General features: G+C 39.2%; 1 pseudogene; it reads right to left on the bottom strand.

Moving 5' to 3' along the window:
• Positions 1-7,031: 7,031 nt before the first annotated feature.
• LOC102824422 lies at positions 7,032-7,607 on the bottom strand (annotated as a pseudogene).
• Positions 7,608-14,702: the final 7,095 nt, after the last annotated feature.

Below are 14,702 nucleotides of genomic sequence, written 5' to 3'. Positions count from 1 at the left end.
CACTCTCCACTCTAGTCCTCTGTGGCTATGTCGCTGACTCTGGGTCCAAGAGTCCCCTGGACTTGGCACATGGCTGGCCAACCAGGTCTCCATCTGGGTTCACAGGAGTCTAGTGAGCGTTGTAGGGCTTAGCTTGCATCTTCATTGCTGTTTTCCCTCCTCTTCCCCTTATCAGTGATGAATGGGGTCACCAATCAGAGTATGCATTCCCATTGAGCCTTGGTGTTAGAAGGGGTTTTGCCCTGAAGGATACTCAACCACATGCCTTGATGTCTCCTGGGTGAGCCATTTGTTTATTCTTCTAATAATCACTCGGCCTGCCTATATTGTTTTGTTTTTATCTTGTCAGTCTTTCTTTCAGGACGTATCTTCTGTTCTTCTGGCCATTCCAGGCTGTTCTGCTTGTCCTTACAGGTGGATTTATATTCTCAGAAGATTCTGGATGCTGTTCAGGATTCCATCTATGGTCTTTTGTAATGCAGAGGTTCTGCAGGGAGCCTCCTTCACTGGCACGTTGTATCCTCCTTTTAGGTATTCCAATCAATTATAGTTAGAAGATGGACTTACAAGCTTTCTATGGTGGTATTTCTGGCTATTCCTTTCTCTCCCTATCCAGTGTCTATTTTATAGCAGTATGCCAGGGGAACCAAGACTCAACAGACAGACAAGCATCTTAACATGATTTCCCCCCTTTCCCCCATTCAAACCATGTCTCAATCTCTGTATCCCAGAGGCCTGTTGTTACAAGGTTTTGTATACATCATCATTTGCCTTTGTCCCACTTCAGTTTCACATTTATCCTATCGTATTTCATTTCATTGCAGTGATTAAAATCCCCTCCATACATCATCAAATAACTAAAGGATACACCCCACAAGTCTGCCTCCCCTGGCTGTCAGCAAACAGCTCCTCTCCCTCCCTGAGTCCCGTGTCCCCAACCACTCCATCTGTCCATGCCATCATAGTCCCCCTACAATTCTGGGTCTGGGCAGTGTCCTACGCCCCCCCCCCCCACCGTCCCCGCAAAGGTATTCCAGTTAGTTATAGGCTGGATCTGGGCCCACATGTTTTCTGTTGTGATGCTTCTGGCTGTTCCCGACCCCCCACCCCAGTGTCTATTTCACATTGGTAGGCAAGGGAGACCAAGATTCAAAAGACAGCCAAGCATCCTAACTTTATTCCCCTCTTTTCCCCTTTCAATCCATGCCACAATCCCTGTATCCTGAAGCACTGTTATCCCAGGGTTGTAATACCTCCTCATTTAGCTCTGTCTCACCTAGCCCATGTGAACCTGCCCAACTGTTCTCCCATCTGTCTTGTTCTTCTTTTTCCCCCTCCCCCTTCTTGTGTTTTGCCAGCCTTCCCCCCTTCCCCCCACCCCCCACCGCACCCCTGTTCCCAGGCTCTCCTGTGTCTATTCCCTACCCTATGTTCTTTCTTCCTCTCCCTCCCCACTTCTCATCCCATGCATACCGGTGATCAGCATTTATATTTTTAGATTTTCCCCCCTCCCTTTTAGGTGGGTTCTTTTTCTTAGTCTTTTGCAATAATCATCTTACGCAGTATTTCTCCTATTGTGACTGAATAATTTCACTCAGCATAATGTCCTCAAGGTTCATCCATGTTATGCGATGGCTTGCAGCTTCCTTGTTGTTCTTCAAGGTAGCGTAGTATTCCATTGTGTGTATGTACCACAGTTTGTGTATCCATTCTTCAATTGATGGGCATTTTGGTTGTCTTCATTTTCTTGATATTGTAAATAGTGCTGCTCTGAACATTGGTGTGCTTATATCTACTCATTTTATGGCTAGTATTTCTTGTGGGTAGATATCAAGTAGAGGAATTGCAGCATCATATGGTATTTCTATTTTCAACCTCCTGAGGAAACACCATGTTGTTTTCCAGAGTGGTTGAACCATATTGCATTCCCACCAACAATGTAGGAGGGTCCCAGTCTTTCTGCATTTGTTGTCCTCTGCTTTTTTTGATCTTTGCTGTTACTGCTGGTGTGAGATGATATCCCATTGTTGTTTTGATTTGCATCTCTCTGATGACTAGTGATAATGAACATTTCGGCATATGTTTGTTGGTTGCCTGGATCTCTTCCTTGGTGAAGTGTCTGTTCATGTCCTATGCCCATTTTTTAATTGGGTTATTTGTCTTTTTCTTGTAGAGGTGTTGTAGTTTCTGATATATTTTAGAAATGAGTCCCTTATTTAATGTGTTGATGCAAAATATTTTTTTCCCATTCTGTGGGTTCCCTTTTTACTCTTTTGGTGAAGTCTTTTAATGCACATAAATTTTTAATATTTTGTATGTCCCACTCATCTATTTTGTCTTTTTTTGTTTGTTTGTATACTTTTCAAAATGTGTGATAGGCTCTATATGCCCTGAATTAGAGCCCTCACATTTATCCCTATTTTTTAATTGATGACCTTCAAAATTTGGGATTCACATTCATCTTTAATCCATGCTGAGTTTATTTTTGTATAGGGTGTGAGGCAAAGGTCTTGTTTCAGTCTTTTACATATCACTTTACAGTTCTGTCAGCACCATTTTTTAAAGAGACTGTCTCCTCCCCATGCAATATGCCTAGGCACTTTGTCAAAAATCATTTGGCTGTATGTGGTTGGCTTAATTTCTGGATTCTCAATTCTGTTCCATTGATTTATGTATCTTTCATTGTACCAGTATCAGGCTGTCTTGATCACTGTAGCCATGTAATAAAGTTTGAAATCGGGGAGTGAGAGACCCCAATCTTGTTCTCTTTTTAAACTGTGCTTTGCTTATCCTGGGTCTCTTTCCTTTCCATATAAATTTAGTAACTGTGATTTCCATCTCTTTGAAGAATGTTGTTGGAATCTGGATTGGGATTGCATTGTATGTGTAAATTGCTTTGGGCAGTATTGACATTTTCACAATGCTGAGTCTTCCTATCCAGGAACACGGTATGTTCTTCCACTTCTGTAGGTCTCTTTTGGTTTCTTGTAGTAGTGTTTTGTAATTTTCTTTTTATAAGTCCTTTGTTTCTCTGGTTACGTTTATTCCTAAATATTTCATCCTTTGTGTGTCTATTATAAATGGTATTGCTTTCCTAGTGTCCTTTTCAGCACTATTGTTGTTGCTATAGAGAAATCCAACTGATTTTTGTGTGTTGATTTTACACCCTGCCACTATGCTAAATCTTTCGATGAGGTGTAGTAGTTATTTTTGTTGTTGTTGTTGTTGTTTTTACTGAGTCTTTCCGGTTTTCTATGTATAGGATCATATCATCTGCAAATAAGGGTGTTGTACTTCATCTTTGCCAATTTGGATGCCTTTAATTTCTCTATCATGCCATATACCTCTGGCTAAAACTTCCAGCACAATATTGAATAGGATTGGTAATAAAAGGCATCCTTGTCTGGTTCCTGTTCACAGAAGGGTTTCAGTTTCTCTCCATTGAGAGTGATGTAGGTTATTGGTTTTGTATATATACTCTTGATTATGTTGAGGAATTTCCCTTCAATTCCTACTTTTTTTTAGTGTTTTTTTTTTTCAGGGATGGATGTTGGATTTTGTCAAATACCTTTTCTGTATCAATCAATATGATCATGTAGTTCTTTTCCTTTTTCTTATTTATATGATGGATTACCTTGACTGTTTTTCTGATGTTAAACCATCTTTGCATCCTTTTTATGAAAACCACTTGGTCATGATTTATTATTTTTTTGATGCCCTGTTGAATTCTGTTGGCTAGGATTTTGTTGAGAATTTTGCGTCTATATTCCTGAGGGATATTGGTCTTTAGTTTTTTTTTCAGTGATATCCTTCCATGGTTTTGGTATGAGGGTTATGCTTGCTTCATAAAAAGTATTAGGGAGTTTTCCATTCTTCAACTGTATCCTGTAATTTACTTGGCATCCTCCTCACCTGGGTCTCTGTTGCTACATTTGTCCCTTCTTAGACATTGACGTAATTTTGATCTTCAGTTGACCTCCCAGTTCATTTGAGTTTGTCACTATCTGTTGACTGAGTTCCAGGTGGTGTTGCCACACCTGTCAATCTCTGTTTGTTGTCTGTTCTTGTTGGTTTTCAGTCCATAGAACTCCCTTAGGGATGTTTTGAAGTGCTCGGTTGGTTTTGATAAAATCTCTCAGATTTTGTTTTTCCTGGAATGTTTTGATCACACCATCATATTTGATTGATAGTTTTGCTGGATAGATGATTCTTGGTTGACAGTTTTTTTTTCTTGTAGGGCTTTGTATATCTCTCCCCATTGCCTTCTTGCCTGCATGATTTTCTGAATAATCAGAGATTAATCTAATTTGCTTGCCTTTATAAGTGACATTTCTCTTCTCCCTGGCCGCTTTTAGTATTCTTTCTTTGCCTTTGATTTTGGAGAGCTTGATTATTATATGTCTTGGTGACTTTCTTTTGGGTCTATCCTTCCTGGGGTACGTTCAGCTTCTTGAATGTTTATCTTCTCATCTTTCAAGATGTTAGGGAAGTTTTCTTCCAGAAGCTCTTCAACTATCTCCTCTGTGGGCTTCTCTGCTTCTTCCTATTCTGTAATGCCAATAATTCTTATGTTCTTCCTCTTCATGTTACCCAGTATGAATCATAGACTCTCTTCAGATTTTTTTTTTTTTATCCTTTTATCTGCTTGCTCTTCTATCTTAGCAGCATTGAGAGATTTGTCTTCCAACTCACTAGTTTTGGCTCCCATCTCTTCTAAACTGCTCCTTTTCCCTTTCAGTGTATTGTCCATTTCTGATATCTTATTATTGATCATCTGGACCTCTTTTTGCAGGTTTTGAATTGTTTCCAATGCTGTATCAATCTTATTTGATTGTTCCTGTAGTAGTTTCCTGACTACTTCTTTGTTTTCCTCCACCCTTTTTCAGATCATTTGAATTTGTTTTCATATAATTCTTCTGAATTCTTTCTCAGGCATATCCAAAACCTGCTCTTCCTCCTTTGTCTGTCTCCAGCTCATTTTCATCAGCTACTCTCTTCTGTTTTGGGATGTGCTACGATAAGTTTTGTTGCTTTTTATTCAGCATGTTTGTTTTTTTTTCTTTTTTTAAGTTTAAGTGAATGCTTGAATGTTTGTTGTTTGCTTACTAGGTGTCTCCTGGTGAATATAATCAGGAGATAGATTTCCCTTTTTGCATGTAATGCTTAGTGGGTGTTGATGGGTCTTGTGTCCGTGGTGGAATATTATGGGGTATGCTTATAACTTGGCTATATGTCCATGATTGCTGTCTCTTCTTGGGTAACGTAGGGAGAAAAAACTCCACCTCCAGGAAAGATGTGTGATCAAAAGGACCAAAAGCAGAAGTAATATAAATGCATAGACAAAAATCACCACTTTAGAACAGAAATGAAGTTGTGGTCAACTGTCCCGAGCTATACCATCAGTGTGTGTGCAATTAGAAGCCTCCAGCAGGGGGTGGAGGTGACCACTTTCTCCAGCCCCTCCTCTAGTCACTACAGTAGAGGTGCACAGGTAGATATTGGGGAGTTAATGGGAGAAAGATTGCGCACTATTTTTGTCTCTTAAGGTCAGTTAGGTATCTCCATAATGACAGCACAATTCTCAGGATCTTTGAGTCCTATTACTCTGGCATTTTACAAATTGCTTTGAATTGGGTCTGCTCAGGGAGCTCGAGCAGTGCAGTGGCCATAGATCGGGAGGACAGCAGCCGGAAACTCCAAGCCACTACTTAGGAGAAAGGTGAGGCACTTCGCTCCCACTCAGACCCATACCCTCAGAAACCCGCACAGGGTCGCCTACAGTGGCAACCTACTCCAAGGTGGACTAACGCGATGGGTCCAGCTCGGAAATTTTTGGATCTGTAACTCTGCAGGTGACGCATAAGTCGCCACCAAGCTCCCTCTCTCTGTATAGTGGGAAAACTGTCCTGTCTGATGTCTGGGCTAAGCAATGAAGTTGGGACAGGGAGAGAGAAAGGGAAACATGTGTAGTCTCCCACATCTCTTTTTTTTGCAGATGCTTCTGCACTGTTTTAGCGCCATTTTCTGAGCCAGATGGGCTTTAGCCCCACCCTCTAAACTCTGCCGGGGCAGTGTAATTGCCAAGGGAGTCCCATCTCCAGATTCTTAACTTGCTAGTATTTTCCTTAATATCGTGGTTTTTTCACTTGCAAGTACGGGAAACTGGCGTCCTGGATTTTATGGTTGATCCGGAGTTCTGAAGTTGTTCTATGAGCACTTCCTTCGTGAGATCCCCCTCCCTTCTAACCAGAGCATACCCTACTTGGTTTTCATGACTATAGACCCAACCTGAAGTCCCTTTGATGACCACATTAAATAAAGATCTCATCTCAGATTTGGTCATGTTGTCTGTCCCTTACATGAAATACAGCATTTTTTTCAAATTTTTGTTCTAGTGTATCCAAATCTACTCCATCTCTCTCATTATAAAACTTCCTACCTATTCCCTCAGTCATATTAGCTTGGTTTTCTCCCATTTGCAGACCCTCTCTGTGTCTCTGCTACTCACATCTTCACATAGTAGCATAAACATCACTTCATGCCCATTTACCTTTCACATTATTTTTGCTGTTTTTTAATGAGCCTTATACTTCTACTGATGACATTGCAATTTGGTTCTTTCTTAGTTTGTTGTCTAGCTTGAAAATATTACTACTGAGTGAAATAAGTTAGGTGCAAAAGGACAAATACTGTATACTATCATATATATGAAATAAATACATTATAGAAACCAACGGACTCCTGGTGTGAAATATTTAGGAATAAACATAACCAGACAAGGATGCCCTTTGTCACTATTCCTGTTCAATATTGTACTGGAAGTCCTAAATATTTCATCATTTGGGTGGCTATTGTAAATGGTATTCCTTTCCTAATGTACTTTTCAGAGTTGTCATTATTAATATAGAGGAATCCAATTGATTTTATTTTATTTATTTATTTTTTGGACAGGCAAACAAAGTCTTGTTTTATTGAATGACTGATCTATGTAATTGCCCAGGACACTATATACAGACAAGAGCGAGGCAGCTTTATTTCTTGGTCTCTTCCTCCTTGGACAGAGTCTTGATGATCTCGTCTTTCTTCTCCTGGAGCCGTTCCTCACGGCGCTTGCGTGCTTCCTTGGTCTTAGACTTGCGGGCCTCAGCCTGGTCAGCAAGGAGCTTCTTGTGGGCCTTGTCTGCTTTCAGCTTGTGGATGTGTTCCATAAAAATCCGCTTGTTCTTAAACACATTTCCCTTTACTTTCAGATATAGGCTGTGATACATGTGGCGGTCAATCTTCTTAGATTCGCGGTATCTTCTGAGCAGCCTGCACAGAATTCTCATCTTCCTCATCCAGGTCACCTTCTCGGGCATTCTAGCATTGGCAATACCTTTCCTGCCCTTCCGGCGAGCTAAGGTATTTTTTCGGCATCAAGCCCGAGAATGGACAGTAACAGGCTTGCGGATAATAAGGCCATCTTTGGTCAGTTTCCAGATTTGCTGATGGGAGTTGGCATTGGCGATTTCATTAGTCTCATTGGGGTCCAACCAGACCTTCTTCTTGCCACAGCGCAGAACACTGGATGCAAGCCTCTTTTGAAGCCTGAGCATACTCATGGTTGCGGCCGCAGTGCCTAAAGGAAAGAAGCAGAATCCAATTGATTTTTGTATGTTGATCTTGTACCCTGCCAGTTTGCTGAACCTTCCAATGAGTTTCAGTATTTTTTTTGCTGAGTCTTTGGGGTTTTCTATGTATAGGATCATATCATCTGCAAATGGAAAGAGTTTTACTTCCTCTTTGCCTATTTGGATACCTTTAATTTCCCTATCTTGCCTTATATCTCTGGCTAAGACTTCCAGCACAATATAGTATAGGAGTGGTGATTAAAGGATATCCTTGTCTGATACCTGTTTGCAAGGGGAAGGTTTTCAATTTCTTTCCATTGAGAGTGATGTTAGCTGTTGGTTTTGGAGCTGTTAATTATGTTGAGGAATATCCTTCAGTTCCTACTTGTTGAGTGTTTTTATCAGGAATGGATGTTGGATGTTGTCAAATGCTTTTTCTCCATCAATTGATACTATCATGCAGTTATTTTCCTTTTTCTTATTTTCATGGTGGATTACATTGATTGTTTTTCTAATGTTGTATCCCTGGTATTCCAGCCTTGTATCCCTGGTATGAATCCCAGTTAGTCATGATGTATTATTTTTTTGATGTGTTGTTGAATTCTGTTGGCTAGGAATTTGTTGAGAATTTTTTCGTCTATGCTCATGAGGGATATTGTTCTATAACTTTCCTTCTTAGTGTTGTCCTTCTCTGGTTTTGGTATGAGTGTTCTGCTTGCTTCATAGAATATATTAGGGAGTTTTCCATCCTCTTCTATATTCTGGAATAATTTGAGTAGAATTGGTGACAGCTCTTACCAGAATGTTTGGTAAAACTCATCAATGAAGCCATCTGGACCTAGACTTTTTTTGGTTGGAAGTTTTTTGATGACCTGTTCTATTTCTTCATTAGGTCTGTTCAAGTTTTCTTCTTCACTCTGTGTAAGTTTAGGAGGTCATGCTTTTCTACAATGTATCCATCTCCTTTAAGCTTTCAAATTTATTGGAGTACAACTCTTCATAATATTATTATCCTATTTAATTCTATTGGTTCTGTTGTGGCATCACTCATGTGATTTCTTATGCATGTAATTTGTGTCTCCTCCCTGTTTTTTTTTTTTTTTTTCATTTGTTTTGTTTTGTTTTTGTTAGGTTTGCCAATGGTTTGTCAATTTTATTAATTCTTTCAAAGAACCAGCTTCTTGTCCTGTTGATTCTTTCTATAGGCTTTCTGTTTTCTATCTTGTTTATTTCTGTTTTAATCTTTACTATTTCCCTTAAGGTCAGCAGTTCGAAACTACCAGCTGCTCTGTGGGAGAAAGATGAGGCTTTCTACTCCCGTAAGGATTTACACCCTCGGAAACCCTGTACAGGGTCGCTACGGGTCAGAACCGACTCGATGTCACTTAACAACAAACAACATTTCCTTTCCTATGTTAGCTGTAGGTTTACTTTGATGGTCTGTTTCTAGTTGTTGGAGATGTTGTGTTAATGTGTTGATTTTGGTTCTTTCTTCTTTTTGGATGTGTGCGTTTATTGCAATAAATTGTCCTCTCAGCACCACTTTTACTGTGTTCCAAAGATTTTGGTATGTTGTGTTTTCATTCTCATTTGTTTCTAGGAAGTTTGTGACTTCATGTTTTATTTCTTCTACTACCCAGTTTATTTGCATCAGAGTATTATTCAGTTTCCATGTTTTTTTGTTTTTTTTATTTCCTTGGTCTACTATTGTTCATTCCTAATTTGATAGCATTGTTGTCTGAGAAGATGCTTTGTAGTATTTTGATGTTTGTAAATTTGTGGAGGTTTGTTTTGTGTCATAACGCATGGTCTATCCTGGAGAATGTTCCATGTTCACTGGAAAAGAATGTGTATTGTGCTGCTGTTGGGTTGAATGCTCTGTACACATCTATGAGGCACAGATGGCTGATTGTGTTGTTTAGTTCCTCTGTGCCTTTGTTGATTTTCTTTCTGGTTGTTCTACCCATTTTCAAAAGTGATGTATTAAAATCGCCCACTCATTGTAGATTTCTCTTTTTCTTTCTTCAAATCTATTAGAGATTGCTTTGTATATTTTGGAACTCTTTCATTAGGAGCATAGATATTGATTATGCGTATGTCATGTTGTTCAATTGTCCCTTTAATCATGGAATAATGTCCATCTTTATATATTATGCTGGTTTTGCTTTAAAGTTTATTTTATCAGAGATTAGTACTGCCATTCCTGTTTGTTTATTTATTGCAATTAGCTTTGTATATTTTTTTCCATCCTTTGACTTTTATTCTGTTTTTGTCTTTAAGTGTAAAGTGTGTCTCTTGCAAACAGCATATTGAAGGTTCTTGTTTTCATATCTATTCTGCCACCCTCTGTCTCTTAACTGGTCCATTTAATCCATTTCCATTCAATGTAGTTATTGATAAGTATGGATTAATTGCTGTCATTATATTTGTGTTTTTGTGGTGCTGCTGTTTTTTTTCTGCTTGTCTTCCTGTGCTGAGTTCATGTTTCTTGTGTTCCTTCTTGTTAGTTTCCACATAGTTTTAAAATTTCCATGTTATTCTTGGAGTTTCATTTTCTTGCTATGTTGTGAAGTATTAATTTTCTTTGAGGTTACTTTATATTCCATTAACTTTTCTCTGCATTTAGTGTAGTCTATTTTATCCTGTAATCTACATGACCTTCTCACACCTGGGTCTCTGCTATGTGTTTACTTTCTTTCACATTGTGATTGTTTTAATCATATGCTGACTTCCCAGAGCCTCTGAATTTGTTCTTATAATGTTGTTCTGTTCTTGACACTTCCATTTGTCTATTGAGTTCTGGGTGGTGCTGTCACATATATCAATCTCTGTTTGTTTTCTATTCTTGTTGGTTCTCAGTCCACAGAACTTCCTTTAGGATGCTTTGCAGTGCAGGGTTGGCTTTGAAAAAATCCCTTAGCTTCTGTTTATCCTGGAATGTTTTGATTACACCATCATATTTGATTCACAGCATTGTTGGGTAGAGGATTCTTGGCTGGCAGATTTTTTTCTTTCATGATTTTATATATGTCTCCCCATTACCTGCTTGTCTGCATCGTTTCTGCTGAGAGATCTGATTTGCTTGCCATTGCATGTAACACTGCTCTTTTTCCTAGCTGCTCAGGATTGTCTCCTTATCTTTGATTTTGGAGAGCTTTCTATATGTCTTGGTGATTTTCTTTTGGGGTCTATCCTTCCTGAGGTTTGTTGAGCTTCTTAAATGCTTATCATTTCGCTTTTAAGGATGTTAGGGAAATTTTCTTCCAGTAGCTCTTCAATTCTCTTCTCTGTGGACCTATGTGATTCTTCCTGTTTCAGAATGCCAACAATTCTTAAGTTATCCTTCATGTTTTCCAACATGAATCTTAGACCTTCTTCAGATTTTTTAATCCTTTTTTCTATTTGCTCTTCTTTCTTAGTAGTATTGAGAGATTTCTCTTCCAGCTCACTGGTTCTAGCTTCCATCTCTTCAATTCTACTCCTTTGCCATCTCAGTGTATTGTCCATTCCTGATATTCTATTATTAATCATTTGGACCTCTTTCTATAGGTTTTGAATTGTTTCCAATGCTGTATCTATCTTATTGTATTGTTCCTGTAGCATTTTCCTGACTTCTTCCTTATTTTTTCTCAACTCCTTTGTAGAATGTTTTGATATATTTTATAATCATTTTTCTGAATTCCTTCTCAGGCATTTCCAAAGCCTGCCCATCTTCCAGTATGGAGTGTAGGTCTACCTCCAACTCATTTGTCTACCAGCCACTTTATTTCTTTTCTGTACATGTGCTGATATGGTCATCTGTTTTTGTTTTTTGAGCATATTCAGTGGTTAGCTATGACCTTATTACTTAGATGGATGTGTGTTTGGGTATTTTTCATGCTTTTTGATTGCCTCCAGGTAGATGTGATCAGGAGATGGGCTTTCCTTTCATTTTTCTTCTTGAGAAATTTCAAGATGCCACTGTTGGTCGTTATGACGTAAGTCAGGATTTTGTTTTTGGCAGGTTTCCATTTTAGTCTGCCTGTCCTGCTCACAACCCCAATTTAGGCCATTTTTCTTTGCTGTTTGGTTTTAAGTGGAAACTGTCCCTTTAAATTTTGAGGAGATCTGTGCACATGCTTTATAGAACCCTCCAAGGTTGGAGATAGGGTGTCCACTCACTCAGGCACCCTCTCTAATCACCAGAATGGAGGTGCACAGACAGCAAGAGGCCAATAAACAGATATGAAAAAAAGAATGTCCACACCTTTATCTCCGTGGTTCTGTCAGATGTCCGTGCCTGTTCTGATTCTTCCCTGGTTCGGTCTCGCCAAGATGGACACTCAGGGAGCAGCTGAGTGCCTTAGATTAGAAAGCACAGGATTTTTTTCTTCTGCTATAAATTCCGCTGGCTGTAACCCTTCCAAATTTCTAAATATTTGTATATATATGATTCAGAGTTCTCAGGTACCATACCCTGAGACTGCTTGTTCTGGTATTCTGTGTTGTTGCTGACCGAGCTCCTCACTGCACTGCCACCCTCTCTGCCATTTTGTTTGTTCTCTCATCTGATTTCTTGATTGCTGCTTCCATAAGTGTTGATTGTGGATCCAAGAAGAATGAAGTTTTTGACTAATTCAGTCTTTTCTCTATTTAGGATGATGTTATATATTTTCCCAGTGGTGAGAATTTTTGTTTTCTTTACATTGATTTGCAACCCATACCAAAGGCTGTTGTCTTTGATTATCATCAGTAACTATTTTAAGTTCTTTTCACTTCCAACAAACAAGGTTGTATAATCTGCATATTGCAAGTTATTAATGAGTCTTCCTTCAGTCTTGATGCCACATCCTTCTTCATATAATCCAGTTTCTTGAATTATTTGCTCAGCATACAGACTGAATAAATATGGTGAAAAAATTCAACCCTGGTACAGATCTTTCCTGATTTTAAGCCATCCAAGGTCCCTTTGTTCTGTACTAACTGCCTCTTGGTCTACATACAGGTTCTTTGTGAACACAATTAAGTGTTCTAGAATACCCATTCTTAAAATTGTTATCTGTAGATTTTCATCATCTTCACAGTTGAAAGACTGCTTTCTCCTGAAGAAATACTTATATGCTTATTGACATTCTTCTTACAGTGATCATTATGGCAAGTTGTAATATACAATATTGTAGTATTATTGATGGTATTAAATTTTATTGCTGATGTTTTAAAACATAAACAAAATAATTCCTTAAGTAGTTGAAATTTGTAATAATACTTTTGGGAATCCATTTTGCTGCTATGGATACTGTAAAACACAGGGATAGTAAATTTAAATTGCATTATTGTATTGGGAATGAAGTTTATTGTTCTGAATATAAAAAAGCGGGATTCATAAATCTTTTGCCAGAAGATGCTTATATACAATGACAGTGGAGCTCATATGCAGAGTGGAGCAAAAGTCACAGGAAACAGTTCATGGGACACAGGTAACCATACCAGTAGAGAGACTGGGTTCATTAGATGCAGCATTGTCACAGAGCAGGAGAAAAACTGTTGATCACATGGATTGAGGAAAGATCATCTCCAAGAGGGCTACAAACCCCATTCTCTCTGAGACTATCTCTGCACCCAATCAACTTATATAGAACTCTTGTCCTGCTTACAATGAATCTCTATAGACCAAGGACTGATTGGTTCTGGTTTTGTTGTGGATGGTACTGCACTTTATAGACATTACGCACTGCTTCCTCTGTGTTTTTTGTTTTATGTCTGCAAATATGGCAATCCAGTCAAGCAAAAGCCTGAAAGTTACTCTTGATTCTCTGTTCCTTTAATCACCCACCCACTCCCAACCCCATATATCTCTCTTGGTCACCAGTCCTGCCAATTTGGCTCTCCAATGATCTCCCAGACCAGTTGCTCTTTCTCCACCCCAGGACCATGGGGATTCCATTTCAGGCTGCCATCATTCTCATGAGTACCTTCTATACAGCTTCTTTGCTACTCTGCTCCTTCCCTACAATCCATGCTCCATGCCCATTGCCATCATAACGGCCACCCTTTGAAAAAACAAAGAACAATTGTCAACAACTCAGTTTTGACTAATGGTGACCTCATATGTTTCAGAGTAGAACTGTGCCCATAGGGTTTTCAGTGACTGCTTTTCCATAAGTAGATCGCCAGGACTTTTTACAGAGGGTGGGTTGGGGGGGGGGTGCGGCATTTGGGTAGACTCCTACATCTACCCTTTAGGTTAGCAGCCAAGTTCATTAATCATTTTTAACACCCAGGGGCTATGGTTACCATTTATTATTATCATGTACCTTATACACAACATAATGAAACACTGCCCTGTCCTGCACCATTCTCACAATCTTGTTAAGCTTGAGTCAATTGCTGCTGCTTATAGTGCCAATCAAACTTGTTGGGGTCTTCCTCTTCTCCAGGGACTGTTCCTTCCTGATAACATGTCCAAAGTATGAGAGACAATGTCTTGCCATTCTGATACCTAAGGAACATTCTGATTGTACTTCTTCCAACACAGATTTGTTTGTTCTTCTAGCATTCCATTTTAATACTCTTCTCCAACACCTTAACTCAAAAACATCAGTCCTTCTACTGTCTTCCTCATTCATTGTCTAGCTTTTTAAAAAAATTTTTTAATGCTTTATTGTGAATTACGAGATAGTTTACATGGAGGATACAGCTTCACATTGATCCCATCGTATATCATTCCCTTGCCATGGTTACAATCCCTTCCATGCATCATCAATCAACCAAAGGGTATATCCCAAAAGCCTGCCCCCCCGGTCATCCACATACCACGCCTCTCCCTCTCTGGGTCCAAAGTCTCCAGCTGCTCTATCTCCCCATGTCATCGTCTCTGCCTCCATCCCTGACATCACTGATTCTCTGGGTAGGGTTCTGTTCTCCGCTCTTCTCCTTTGATGTACCAGGTACCTCTGCTCTCAGACTGCAAGGTTAATCACTCCCCTCTTTTTCCCCCCAAACATCCACCTTTACATTTCCAACCCTTATAATCAGTCCTGATAACAATTATTCGCTATTGTATAGCAAAAGACCTATCTGCATCTCCTTTCATCAGCCTTAACTAGGCAGAAT

This window comes from Chrysochloris asiatica, unplaced genomic scaffold, assembly GCF_000296735.1.
Source record: "Chrysochloris asiatica unplaced genomic scaffold, ChrAsi1.0 scaffold00259, whole genome shotgun sequence".
Lineage (NCBI taxonomy): Eukaryota > Metazoa > Chordata > Mammalia > Afrosoricida > Chrysochloridae > Chrysochloris > Chrysochloris asiatica.
The sequence above is the reverse complement of the archived record's forward strand: the minus strand, read 5'-3'. Positions and strand labels throughout refer to the sequence as shown.